This window comes from Pararge aegeria, chromosome 10, assembly GCF_905163445.1.
Source record: "Pararge aegeria chromosome 10, ilParAegt1.1, whole genome shotgun sequence".
In the NCBI taxonomy this organism is placed as follows: Eukaryota; Metazoa; Arthropoda; class Insecta; order Lepidoptera; family Nymphalidae; genus Pararge; species Pararge aegeria.
In genome coordinates this window covers 19145909-19161345 of record NC_053189.1, presented here as the reverse complement: position 1 = coordinate 19161345, position 15437 = coordinate 19145909, and the positions used below count along the sequence as shown (strand labels likewise).

Here is a 15437-nt window from a genome sequence, read left to right as displayed (position 1 = left end):
GTAATCTGTAGTAGACAGTCCGGGTGCTTTCTCGCATAAATTTATAGCATTAAAAAAAGATGTATGTGCCGTTTAGGAGCCAGTATGCGGGCCGCTAACACAGCTGGCGCGCGCCGTATATCACGCTATCGCGACCGCTCTGCACTAAACTAACTTTTCATGAGTTTTACTGTCGACCGATCTTGCGTCTTTCTTGCGAGTCAGAAACGCTCGTTTTCCAGTTAGGGCCTCGTAAGTAACCTCAACATGGGGGCTCGCTATCCGCCCGCGCGAGTTATAACCCCTTAAAGATCGATTACAGATCGCTGTTCAGAAACCATCACGGGAAAATCACCCAGGAATCAGAACAAAAAAAATCTTTTCGGAATCACAAATTCCATGCTAATAATATAAACGCGAAAGTGTGTTCATTTATTACTTTGTTTGTCTTTATTTCACGCTCTAACTAAGCAACCAATCGACTTTATTATTGGCATAGAGTTAGTTGAAAGTACGGAGTAACTACAGTATTTATCTCAGATGCTATTGATCTTGTAAAAAAACCTTAATAAACACAGACGACCGCTGGTCAGGATATATTACGAACATTATAGTTCGTGCGGTTGACAAATGATTGTTCTCTCATGATGTTAGTTCTCTAGGGAGAGACGCCTTTAATCACCCAAACGTCAATCAGAGAATGGCTATTTTCTGTACCTTTGTGTAAACAACCTTTGTGGCTATAATTGTATTCTGATCTGCCGTCACCACACAGTATTTTTATACAGACATTGGTGCAATGGCGATACCCTTTTACCTATACTTTTTGTTACAATCAACATCATGAAATATTCTTCTTCTTCTAGAAGTAAAGGAGATTGGTCCCTTCTAGAAATGGCTACGGCACTACAATCTCAAAGCAAAATGTCTTATAGTCTAGTTACTAGTCTTTTCACGTTCCACGGCATCATCATATACCAGCAGGTACGAATGCAGAAAGACGCGGCACTAGCTAGGCAATCTAACTACTTGCTGACGGCACTCAGCGATTGACCTTTGCCACATCGCGGCTCCTATCGCTGACGGCATGTGGAGAGTGGCGTGTGCTCATTATATCACACACTACGGTGGCTCCAAGCCAATTTAGACCTAATTGCATCGATTGAAGATTTATTTCACATTATAACTTTTAAAATATTACTAAATAAGTCATTGTGATGTTTCACTGCTTTAATACGAGCATCGGTGGTTCAGTGGTAGAATGCTCGCCTGCCACGCGGGCGGCCCGGGTTTGATTCCCGGCCGATGCAAATATTTATTTTTAATATTATTTTTAAAACGACAAAATTATCTTTTCAAGCGCGTGGAATATTCATTTGTTTATTTTTTGCCTTTATGCTGACCAATTCGACAATGAACTTTCTGGATTCTGGTTCCATAGCACCGACTGCAGATAAATGACATGATATTCAGTGTAGCTCAAAGGCTTCAAAAGTTATGTTATTATAAGTTGGTTAAAATTCAATAAACACCATAATAATGTTATAGTAACATTAAATTTATTACAGTAATACATTTTCAAAGGACAGAAACATAATGAAAAGAATGTAAATCAGGGAATGAATTCGGCAGGCGAGTGTCTTGAGCGCTGGCAGTGCTGGCGCGGGAGGGGGAGGGCAGCAGGTTGGAGAGGTAATAAAATGTTAGTGCGTGTAATGACATTGAGCCGGAGCCGTAGTCTTGGGATTAAAGTTTTAATCAAAAAATACGTACGCATTTCTAAGCAGATTTTTATTATCTAATGGAGCAGTTAACCGGAACCTTTTGTGACGTTAATTTCCTATAATGTCAAAACTTTCCTTAATATGGAGCTTGTTTAAAACTACTACTAAACTTAACAATATATATATATAATATATTTTTTATAAAATATAATTATAGAACAACACACAACAAGGCCGCGGCGCTAGTGTCGTCAGTGTGCGTTGTGTTTAAACATTCTCTAAAAATAGAAAAAAGTTAAATTTTCGTGTAAACAAGACTTTATCGGGTTAAAATATGTGAAAATTAAGTGTAGAAATGTTGTCAACTTGTCTGAATCGAGGTCACGACGGGACCACGATCCATGCAACTGGGTTGAAATATCGACATATCCCAAAATATTATCGTGGTATGTACCCGTTACTATATTTAAGAAATGTTAAATGTGCTTGTTAAGTTTTTAATAATAACATAGAAAGTAAGTTGTTATTCTTACAAAACGAGTCCATAAGACAATTGAAACAAAATTATTATTGACTTTTCAGTACTGAGAAACTGCCTTCCAAGCCGGTGGGGGTAGAGTGGTGGTAGACTTCAAAGGTGCTTATAAAGAAAGCATACTTGAATTAAATGAATTTAGAATGGAGGTTTGAGAACTTCTATCGATTTAAAAATACCACCATCAAAATACCAAAAAATATTAATGAATTAGATTATGTTCATTAATTCAATAAATTTCAAATCCAATGCGGAAACATAAATCATGAATATACAAGCGAACAAAAATATATAACTTCCCGTTTATTATATCGATGTCACTCGGTTTCTTCCTTCCAATTATAAATTCTTGTTCCTTTCAAAATGTTTCTCTTTTGGGAAATGAAATGTAAATTCTAATATCTCTGAATGACCGGCTCCATTCTTTGTGATCAGAATCACTCAGCCCTATATATCTTAGAATTCGTTGCAATGTTAGGACTAGGACCTAAACCTGTTTTATTAGGTACTCTGTGTGTGTTGCATATTGACGTGACAACGTCTTATAAATTGGTTTGCCGGGTGACACTTCAAGAAACTGCGTTACGCTCCGCTCACGTTATGCGCTCACAATGAGAGCGAGTGAGAGGCACGCGCCCGCCTAAGAGCGAGAGAGACGGACATAAAAAGTGAAAGGCACGCGTCCCTTTGTAGTAAACGCTGTTTCATTGTACGCAAATGTATTGCAAGTTATTGTATGTATATTTGTATATAAATACGTATGTATGTGTAAAGGTAAAAATAAAATTTTGTTAATATGAAATTCAGTGCGAGATTCTTTGTATAAATTAATGTTTCAAATTGTTACTATTATTTCATCCTTCTTCCTACTATACGAATGAATATTCACATTAAAATTATTTTACCACTCAAAGTCGTTGTCACGTAAAACTTTCGCCCGTATACCGACTTTACAGGCAACCAATTTTTTTAGTGAATATTGTAATCAAGGTGCGGTTCAGAGGGATGAAAAGCTAAGGCTGATGATGATCTAGGTGATGGTATTCCGTCAGTCTCGTATTACTAAACGGAATCCAATAATTTGGTAAATAATACTCAACACATTTTTTCAACGCGCGCCCGGGCGATTCCCTCCAGAGATTCCTCTTGAACCATGCTGAGTTTCCCAGGCTCCGGCTCGGAGGAAACTTTATTATATTTATTTCTAAATCGCTCGGGACTCTTCATTGTAGCTTCCACAACGGCGTCGCCACTTCAGCTCTAAATAAGGCTAAATAAACTTGGCTCAATTTACACTTCACTCATTTACTAGCTTGCGCCCGTAATTCCGGCAAATGACTTATATGGTAAATGTTATCAAGACTTATGGAATATATAATTTTTGTTAACATAGATAGAAAACGACAAACTTGTTTGAACCGTCTCCCAAGACGTACGGCGAATAGGAGACCGAAAACGGTTGTTAATTTAATCTTAGTGATGTAACCCAATTACTAGCTTTAAAGTGTACAAATTTTAGATTAGGAATAAAGTCTAGAACTTTCTAATACCGACCCTAAGTAAGGTCTCCCACCGTTCGTCGAAGAGCATGTTCAATCCCGTCAACCCGCATTAGACAATGCTCCAATTCCTTCTGTCCTATGAGACAGCCTTTGCCCAGCAGTGGGACATGAATATACCGATGACGATGACGAGTAAAAATAACGCGATTTCCACGTTCAATTGTGTCTCGTGAATCACCATAATTAGTGCATGTGGGCTGCTAGTTGTTTAACGCGCAGGAATGTAAAACGAAGCTTAGGTATACGAATAATGTAACAATTAGTACAACCACTCAAACTCATGGTACAGAGATAGGTTTATCTTCCTAACACATGTAGACCGAAACCAAGCGGAATAGTCTCGAATGGTGTTTTAATTAACATTAGCGCGAGTTACGGTAACGTCCGAGCCGATACTGACACTTGCGCAGTTTCTCTAAACAAAATTCTCGGGATATGATGTCAATAGCAGTGGCATCAGTGGTATTAGGGCTTATTAAACATATTAAGTATTTATTGCTCTTATGCATTATATTTTATCTAAGTCAAAGTCAAATATTTCTTTATTCAAATAGGCACATTGATGGCACTTTTGATGCGTCCATTACTTGATAATATTTGACATAGAAGTGAGTTGATGGCGTTAAACTAAATTCGTCAACTTAAAACTAAAGCTAAGAGTGATCCAAACGCGCCCGGCTCTAAGATGAAGCCCACAACATACTTAGCCGGTTGTTATTTTTTTTTGGTATCACCATCTCACATTGTCATTTAAAACTATTAAAGAAGCAACCTGGTTAGAGCAATAATTTACACCCAATCATATATATATATATCTTTACTAAAGACAGAAGAATTACCAATATTATATAAACATAATAAGGAATTACACCATCTAGAAAGCAGAAATTTGTTATGTAAGCTAGTATTAGTACTCAAAATGACGAAAAAGTTATACAACTTGTAGCTTTTATCCCTCATCCACCTTACCTAGGGTATGGGAATTTTTATAAAACTTCTGCAATTTTGACGCTAGAGGCCTCAAAACTGAAAGAGAGACTCCTTTTTGTTATATAAATAATATAAAAAATGTCATCCATCAAAAACATTTTCATGGGTGTGAGGTGAAAAATGTATCTACTATTCTTCAGTTTTACATAAAAGCCACATATTTTAACTAAGGCGTAGAGTTTGTGAAGTTAGGCCTTGCTGCACAGTTGGGGCGTGTAGAGTCAGAAGCTCAACTATAGGTACGTGAGGCCTGATTGATTTGACAATGTGAGCTATGCAACATTTAGCATTAAATTGTTTTTGGTTGGATAATTAATTTACGTTAATAAGAATGATTATTAAAGAAGTTACGTAAGAGAAACTTTTTAAATTACTAAGCGACTTTATGCTTGTTCTGACCAATTATTTTATAAAGTTCGCAGTGCAGCTGGTAAATTACACGCTCTGAAGGAGCTTGGGCAGCATTCACATTTTACGAATTCAATTTTAAACTAAATACGTATTTAAATTTCTGGAAGGAGGGATTTTCCGCAATCGATTTTCAGTTATTATCGCATAAAATCTTATAGTGCAATTATTTTAACTCAGAGAAGTAGTAGTAAGAAGGTTTTCGAAAAAGATAATTCTGGTCAAGACATTTTTCCACCGATTTTGATGAGACTCAGCGCAGCCTGTAATTGTGACTATATACATACTTTTAACTACGAATTTCAATCTGCCAGGAGACTGGTTTAACGTGAGTATGTATAACGCGCAAACCATCAACGAGTAACGCACCACAAAAAATAAACCGATTAACAATACGCATCCGATTTTCATGTAAACAATACCGTTTAAAACTGAATAGCGGTTATATAGGTCCAGCCCACACGCCGTTTGCCTGTGTGGGCTCATGAAATATTTATATAAGAGCCTACTTGGAGTAGCGATCCACTTTCAATAAAATGCAAAAGTTGCTTTACCCCCGCCCCGCACCCCGTCGCCGGGAACAACTTCCGTTGCCTGCGTAGCGAGCACAAGGTGAATAATTATATTTCAACCCGACGCTGTAACTAAACAAAATTCGGTATCGTCAGTCTATTATAGAATTACTCTTAAACCAAAATCTCTTGTATAAGGCCCCTTATTCTTCTATCGGACAACCTTTTGGCACCTTATAGAATCAGATGTTATAAACATTTGCACATCGGACGAGCGCCCGATCTGAACATACATACTTGCTGTAAAAGTATGCTTTAAAAACTCATAACCTATCTCTGATTCATTTCTGAGTCGAGACTGTGGGTTCGATTCCCACAACTGGAAAATGTTTCTGTGATAACATAAATGTTTTTTAGTGTCTGGGTATATTATTATACCCTGGTTAGCATTATGTCATATAGAATTTTACTATGGGGTAATGCTGCAGATATTGGCACTATTTTCATGCTGCAGAAGAGGGCTGTTCGTGCGATCTATAAAATGGGTCCGAGAGGGTCATTAAGAGATAAATTTAAAGATGTTAAGATAATGACAGTTTTTAGCCAATACATATTTGAAAATATAATATATGTTCACAAAAATATATCTAAATTTAAGAGAAAATGTGACTGCAATAGTTTGAATATTAGAAGCAAAAATAAACTTGCAGTGCAATATACTAGACTACATAAAATTAGTAATTCATTTAAAGGAAATTGTATACTATTTTACCAGTTGATATCTTGGAGATGTCTCTGTAAAAGTTCAAAGTTTGTATGAAACGTAAGCTTATAGAAAAGTCCTATTATAGTATTAAGGACTATGTTAACGATAAAAATGCTTGGGTGTAAATTATTGCTCTAACCAGGTTGCTTCTTTAATACTTTTTAAATGACAATGTGAGATGGTGATAACGAAAAATAAATAACATCCGGCTAAGTTTGTTGTGGGCTTCTTCTTAACCCAGGGCGCGTTTGGAACCCTCGTAGCTTTAGTTTTAAGTTGACGAATTTATTTATCGCCATCAACTCACTCCTATGTCATATTTTACATGTTAAGTACGCATCAAAAGTGCCATCTATGTGTCTATTTCAATAAGGAAATATTTGACTTTGAATTTATTCTTAAAAATTGTACCATTACACAAACTTAGCTTACTTAAAGGTTAGGTTTAGGGTTAGTTATTTATTTATTTATTATGTATCAAACGGGTAATTTCGTTACATCGGGAGGTATGCCTTAGAGTACACACACCTAGTCTATATTTATTGCCCTTACTTATCCCAAAGCCTAAAAGAACAATTGCTTACGAGAATTAGTTATATCTGTTCCGAATTTCAAGCCGGGATAGCATTAATCAATACTGAAAAAAGGGGCTACGGCAGGCAGGCAAGGATAGGAGCAGGCGTTACTTTGCTAAATCCCATAATATACAACGAATATTAAACTTAACTTGCTATACTCCGCGAAAAGCAGGAGACTCTGAATGATGTAATTTATAATCTCTTCAATCTTTATATTCCACACCAAAGAGAGCTTTGTTAGTGATCTAACCGAGGAGAGGTTGGCTTAACAATGAACAGTTACTAAGTAAATTATTTGTTTTACCAATTACACCGCGGAGGATAGACAAAAGCTCGATATTTATTTTTAGGTTTGAATAGTTGATAAAATCGCAATGCACTAATGATAGTATGCTATCCAACTATCAACATTTTCTCGCTTGAGGCATCCGCCTTACGAACCTTGTTATCTTGCTGCTGATACAGCTTAACAAGATGCAGCCTCTTGAGCTCGTTGCTGAGACAGAGATAAGATAGAAGCCTCTCGATGTTGCCTGGCGATGTCACATGTTTTGTTGACAATGATCATGTAACAATATTAATATTGGAAGTAGAAATGAACTTAAAGTGCAGGCTGCATAAAATTAGTAATTCAATTAGTGAGGTCTTTCAATAAGTTCGAAGTTTATATAAAAAGTAAGGTCATAAAAAATCCTATTATAATATTAAGGATTACACGTATATTGGATAGAAGCAGGCGTTACTTTGCGGAATTCCATGATATATTATGAAAATTAAACTTAATAGACGACACGAATATAAAAAAAAATTGTAGAGAAATGTATTCTCTAAAGAAAGTTTCGTTGCTTACTGCGGTAGTGAACTAGAAACCGGTTTTTTATGATTTTAAAAACAGAATTTGATGCTCGTCCACATGTTATAAAGTTTGTTCCAAATTATATCATAGTACCCGTAAAGCTCTCACGGTTCATAGTTACATATCAAACTATGAATTGAAAAGTTGGTTTTATTTTAGCTACTTATTTATAATTTTGTAATTAAATTAAGTTATTACTGCAGTGGACGGCGGCGTCACGCCCACAGAGAAGCACCAAGCGTTTGAATTTTTACATATTCTAATTCTGATTTAGTCTTTTCTGATTGTGGTTATTTACTTCGGTGGTTAGACAACAAATGTTCTTGATCCCAGCCTGTTTTAAGATCTTTCCTTCTGAGCTTTAGGAAAACACATTTGTGGTCTTAAACTCAGTAGACAGTTAATCTTCAAAAGGGTCCTAAATAAGACACTTAGGGATATTTTTGCGAGGAGCCTGTAAACTACCCAGTTGCAGATCTTTCATGGACTTATCAGACGTCTAACAAGTCGAAATAATTTTAATATCTAATAAATTATTACTACGTTCAATTATAAGAGAACTGATCTCGTCAACAAACTGTCCTACAGTTTGAATGAATGTTGCAATGGTTGTAGTTTATCTAACTGTAATAATTTTCTCTGGAAATAAAACTAACAAAAAGAGTTAAGAACATATGAAACAATACTAAAAAGACATTGGCATTTAAGTCTGGCAGACTTCTTTTTCAGCATATATAATATCCCGCTCATAGTTTTTTAGGATAGTTTGGACAGTTATAAAAGTTAGATTGAGCAGTTAGTGCTCGACTGAGACCTGACCTAATCTGGTTTCTCGTTAATATTCTTCTTCAAGTTAATATTCACAAGAATGTAAAATAGTATTTTATATTCTTGTGAATATTAACTTAGTTTATCTCACATAGATCTGATGAAAAGTTTAGCGAAGCAGAACTTGAAAATGAAAATCCAAGGGGTCTAGTGGTGGGCAAGTTGGACTGCAGATCAAGAAGGCCTGGGTTGAATCCCCAGGTCGAGCTTCATTGGTATTGTTAAGTATAATAAATATAATTGTTAAATCAACATCAAGGATTGAAGAAATTATAAATTATACCATACAGATTCTCCTTCTGGAAATCGGCCGTGTCAGATTCGCCGTCCCATTGGGCTATGCGAGTTAGGAAATAGGGAGCACACATGTGTTGGCGTTATAGTATATATCGCGTTGTTGGAAAATCTCTCTGGAAATTGGAAACCGTGGCCGGAATTGGTCAGGTGTTTTTCTATTCTTTACACATCCTTGTACATCACAGATGGAATGTCCCCGACCTTTTGGAGGCATTCACTGCCCAGCCGACGTGAACACTGAGGGAAGGCTCACCCCGTGGGGTCGTTAATCCTTGTTTACAGCGTCGTAATTAACGCAACAATAAGAGCAACAGCAAAATAACATTATTTCCGAGACGAGATATAAATACAAGACGACCAGATGCTCCGTTCCCACGGAGGGTTGGAATTGGTTATATCTTCAGCTTGCGTTTTGAGCGGACAAATGACTATAAACGAACAAGGGAGCGTTTTATACTCAAAGGTTTAGTTCTAGGTACATAGGTCACGAAAAAGATGTCACCACTAAGTACCATTTTAAAAGATAAAGCGTGCGGGTGTCGGTGACATTACAGGCGCATTAGGCTTAGCACCTTCGCGTCAAGTTGAAGGCCACACGGCGGCGTTTTGTAGGACGTGTTCCTTGCATGGCCAGCAAAGTGTTGCTCTGTGTAAAGAATATGATGTGTAGCGATGGTTTTTCCCTTATCATAAAGTTGGCCGTCAGTTAAAACTAAAATTAAAAAGAGACGATGTACACTGCGTATCTTTCAGGAACATTTATTTTGTTTTTCAAATAGGGTGTTTTTAACCAGTTTTAATTGCTGATATAAATTTTAGATACCAACTTTTCTGAGTACCCCCTTAATTCCACTATATCCCTTTAAAAAGATTCCTTTATCTTTTTATCGGGTTCGACGACCGCCCCTCCATCCCTCCACGAATCCTCCTTTGAAGTTGCTATAGAAGGGTGCTGTCGCTGCAAAGATCAGTATTCAAATGGTGGACAACATCGGCTTAGTTCGTTAACGTTCTCGAGTATTTTGTAAATATACTTCCTCCTTATTAATACATGGTTATATTTTGTCTGTTGCTGTTCTTTTTTTTATTAATTGATGCATCTCTTGATACCAAGTGATTGGGAAGCAGGTTATTCTCCTTTATGTGTTTGTAGTGTTTATTTTAATTTAATTTGACATTTAATTAAGGTTGATCTTTTTATATTTTTTAATAGCCACGAACCAAATTTGCACGCTCAATCATCAATTTTGTACAATGTTATGCTCTCTAAAATGACTATATTGTTTACCAATATCTTGATATTGTACAAACGTTCTTGCAAATAAATGATTATTATTATTATTATTTAATCTCTCGCGAGATATACAATGATGGTTCCATTGGACATTTTTGAAGTTGGAGTTTCTTACTTGCTTCTTCACGGTAGAACCTGCCTTTTGAACCAATGAAAGGTCGTCAAACAGGCTTGACGTTTCATTAAATGCTCATAGTAGGTCTACTTGACATACATAATTTTAAATTATGGCCTTCAGAACGCGCAGTGTGATGACGGCAGATCAGAATATACGTTCTCCGTGCTACTACTGCAACTACTGTATCACAACCAGTCTGCCCAGCGTGCTGACAATACTTAAAATTTACCACTGTTCACTGGTTAGTTATCAAGAAATCTAAACAAATTAAAAAATGTAATATAAGATAACAAAAAACAATGATCAAAAGAGACATGCAACATGCTAATCTTAATTTCGTGTGTGTGTGTGTGTGTGTGTGTGTGTGTGTGTGTGTGTGGGTGTGGGTGTGTGTGTGTGTGTGTATGTCTATCTGTCTGTCTGTCTGTCTGTGCGCAAGTGTTAGTGAGAAAAAAAAATATAAAAAAAATGTGTACTAGACTACACACGTAAAAAGTGAAACTTCTTAAAGACCTTATTTTTCGAAAAATGATCTACTGCAACTTTACAGAAACTGGTTAAATAAAGTTAAATTAGATAAAGTTTAACAAAAGGCTTTTATTATCATGGACATGAATACAAATATGTCATTTTACTTTATTACTACTAAGATTATTACAGCTTTAATTTAATTGTTATATTATTATTATGGCTTATGGTAACTGAAATATGAAATATAAATATAAATAAATAAATATACTACGACAATACACACATCGCCATCTAGCCCCAAAGTAAGCTTGTGTTATGCGTACTAAGATGACTGAAGAATATTTTTATGAATAGGTAATATAAATAAAATACTTATAATATACATATAAACACCCAGACACTGAAAAACACTTATGTTTATCACACAAACGTGTTCCCGTTGTGGGAATCGAACCCACGGCCTTGGACTCAGAAAGCAGGGTCGCTGCCCACTGCGTCAGTCGGCCGTCAAATATTGTTTACATTCCATAAAAACTCCAGCAATTTTAGTGCCGGATCTTGTTGTTAATGTTGGAGGACTTTTTTTTAATAATATATAAAATTGAAATAATCTTACAAAAATTTAACTAGCTTCAAAGATTTTTCTAATGCAGATCGGTTTTTATCATTATTGCAACCGAGTAAAGAGGCACGAAGAAGGAGGAGGAAGAAAAAATTAATAATATCGTCCAACTTCTGATTTGGAGATATATAAAGTGCAACAATCAAAATATTCATCCTATTTTCCATTTGGCATTGAGCCATACATAAGTCAGAAGAAAGAACAGAAAAATCTATCGATGAAGTTACAATGTTAACAACATCATTAGTATTATGATATATGCTTACGTCTTCAGCCGTTTAAATTTTGCAATGCATTTGAAGTTCGAATAAACTCGAATTAACCGTGGTTGGGACAAGAAAAAGACGGCGCGTAACGAAAAAATGTGACGCGTAACTGAAAAAAGTTACACTAAATTTTTTTCCAACTTCAATAAAGTTTCACTTCAAAAATAAAATCTTTTACGGGCAGCAGAAGACTTTAATATTAATGTTGTGATGAATTTCAGAACAGCAGTATTTGAGCATTTATTATTTAATATAAGATAATGTATATCTTGAAATTGTGTAAAATGTCTGTATCACTCTATACCATTTTTCCATCAAAAATCATGTGAATAGCAAAAGGAAAACACAATGAAGTATGTTTTTTCGTTGTATTTATGGCCAAATAAAATTTTATTGATAGCGATGCAGGATTTAATAGAAATGTTGACACAGGTGCAGCATCGAAAATGGATGCCTTTTTCTATTTCCCATTTCGCTGAATCAAATGTAAAATGAGTAGGACAAAGAATTGGTTTTTCGAACATAACCTTTTAAACTGTTAGTGGTATTTACTGGGAGCATATTCCAGGATGTAAACTAATGTTTATATAATGCATAATACCAAACGAATGAATATTTATAGACTGAATAGTAACTGTGAGATGGCAGTCAAGGGCTTGTAGGGAATAAAATAACAAAATGTTTGCGTAGGCCAAAAATGAATTGAATAGTTATTATATTTCGGCGACGAAACCTTGCGTCTGCATCATCAACAATAGAATCATCATCTTATAACTTGAGGAAGACTAGTGCCCCTATTTTCCTCCAGTAATCGTTACATAATAAACTCAGTATGATAATGAATAGAAATCAAAGTTTCACGAGGCGCATAAGCTCCCTTTAACTTCATTGTTATATCGCATTCTCTTTGAAGCGAGCTTGCGAGTAACGACATCGCCGTACACGGCGGAAGTCCTAGCTCGCTTAGATAAGGATTTTGACACACTGTACTTGAACTCAAACAATTATAAACTCTTTTTTTTATTTTAATTAAAATAAATTTACCGGATAAAATATTTTCTCACAGCGGAAGAATGCATAGGCAAGTGGATGTTTTTAGAACCACAAAATAATTAATAGTAAGTATCTACTAACGTATCCAAACCCGTAAGCAGGTAGTTCTGGGAGATGTTTGATTAATGCTGAGTTCATTTTTTTTATTCTTTGAGAAGTTCTCTTTATGCCTGTTGCGTTGACGATAAAGCTAAATAAATCTCTTAACTTTTACTTTCAATAGATGATGCTCTTAAAATAGTAAGTTGTATAGTATAGTGTGTATTTGTATGAATATATTAAATACCTACTTTCTGAAATATATCGCTGTGTAGCGATAAGGCCACTGATTTATTTTTCGCTTCCTGAACAATATTTACAATTCATGGGAACCATATTAAAAATCTCTAAAGGACACTCGTTCTTCCGATGTATCCTTAGCTTTACTTTCAAGCTCATTACCAAGATTTTAAATGTATAGTAATTATTATTATGGTGTAGTCTCACCGTGAGTCTGTACAAGTATGAAAAGAAAGAATTAGAGAACAGAGCAGGGCAGGAATCATGTGAATTGATTCAATAGTGCTAGCTGTTTTATTGTTTACCCATTAATTTATTGTATAGTTAAAGTTTATGTTTTATTTATTGCAACATCAAACATCCCGTTTGTTTGTTAATTTACTGAGAACGTAGGTTAACAGTTAAACTGGAGGAGGGTTGATTACACTTAATACGAAAGGTCACTTTTAAGCACATCATGTTACAAGAGACAGAAGAAACATATTATATAACGTCTTATAACGGAGCACGAAAACTACATGTAGCGGTCTCCACATAACATAACTAGATGGCGCTCTAGCGAAGTGTTCACTAAGAATGCCTATATATGTATACAACTTCCAAAAATGAATGTTCGGACCTCGGTCCCCGAGCACGATCACCCGTTCGGAGGAAGATCTTCCTATTGTTACGGTCGAGCGTATCACCATAGCTCCCGTACACTAAACAATGAATATGTTATATAAATGGGCGTTAATGCGCGCTCATGTGCACTCATCTGACCTGAGCGCAACTCTGAACAAGAAAAAGCCTTTTACATGTCGTTCGCAACTTTGAAGATCAGATGACTACTGACAACGCTGCTATTACGGCACACATTTACTCCTGCACAGCGTTTCCGCCGGCGAAGCAGAGGTTCCCGTCGAGGTCCCTGACGCCATTCGGACGTGAACTCCGTCGTAGTCCGTGCGGATTAATCCCGGTCCGAAACCTCGTCACTCCAATCGTCGCCTGAGCCGAGGTTCGACCTCACATGAGGCGCGCGATCCCTGTTCCACGCAAATGCACGATTACGTCAGTTGTCAGAGTGAAAATGTTTTTGGTAATAAGAGTTTATTTCAGAATGTCTGCTTGTATATTTTTATATTTGTGTTCATAAATTTGCTAAAGAAAATGTAACACATAAAATTGTCTGAGAAAGATAATATTGTTACATCAAACTTATTATGAAGAACTTGTCTTCAAATAAGTGTTGTCTTCAAGTAAGCCGTAATCTATTAGCTTTCCTGCATTGGATAACGAACTATATCGTAAAGTGGCAGAGCTTACATTCGCGTGCGTGCCGGTGCAGAGTATGACAGTTGTTGCGGTGGAGAGTTCATTACTGGAAACCTTTGTACAGTGTACAGTGTGCATGTATAGTACCGTCAGCAGGCAACTGAACAATCTTTTGTAACAAAGAATTTATTTAACTTCTTTCGGTTTCCACACTCTTCTTTCTTCTTGGTATGGGTTTAATTATATTCCCATTATTGCATTCGTAAAAGTAATAATACAATATTATTTTTTTTTATCATTTTACGACAAATCCTAATAAGTTAAGTGTTCTAACGCTTTAGCTACGCTAAAGATTATTTAAGAAAGTGTTGTGGCATTATTTTCCGTAATCCTGCTAAGTAATACTGAAAAATCATATAAATAACAACTCACAGTTGTCACCTAAAGGTTTCACCAATAAAATCTAGTTATTAATTACAGTTAATTAAAATTACAGTTTCATGATGTATATTTTGAGATATATTGATGTATCTTTTTCGTAAGCAAAATAAACTTACAAATTAACTATTGAACCGTTAACCCTCTCATTAATTATACATCAAATATTAATGTTTGTTTCTTCAATGGGTGACTTTAATCTGTGTCTGCTGACGGTTCTTCAGAAAGTGCAGTGCATTCAAAGGCGGCAATTACATTAAATCGTCTCCTAGCTGCAGCCTCGCCGCCGCCGCCCGTGACACCCTGTGTGCCCAGTGTCAAGCGTCGTGTCACGCGTCGTGTCACGCATAGTGTCACGCTGCCGTGCCGGCGTGCGTGCAGCGTGTCCAATTCCTTTAGTTGCTAATCTGGGAGCAAGATCTCTTTGTCGCGCCACTTCATCTGCCCGAGCGGGTAAGCCCTAGGTACGCCTGAAACGTTACACGTCTTAGTATTCAGTGAGTAGGTCTCTAGCATTCCGTTTGGAACCAGGTTGAACTTAATATTCTAGAACAATTATTACTAGGCTTTAGTAAGTATGTTAAAAGTAATATAAAATATATTA

General features: G+C 36.1%; 1 non-coding gene across 1 annotated transcript; it reads left to right on the top strand.

The window, feature by feature from the left end:
• Positions 1-1218: 1218 nt before the first annotated feature.
• Trnag-gcc lies at positions 1219-1289 on the top strand. The gene has a single exon. It is a non-coding gene; the product is annotated as a tRNA-Gly (tRNA).
• Positions 1290-15437: the final 14148 nt, after the last annotated feature.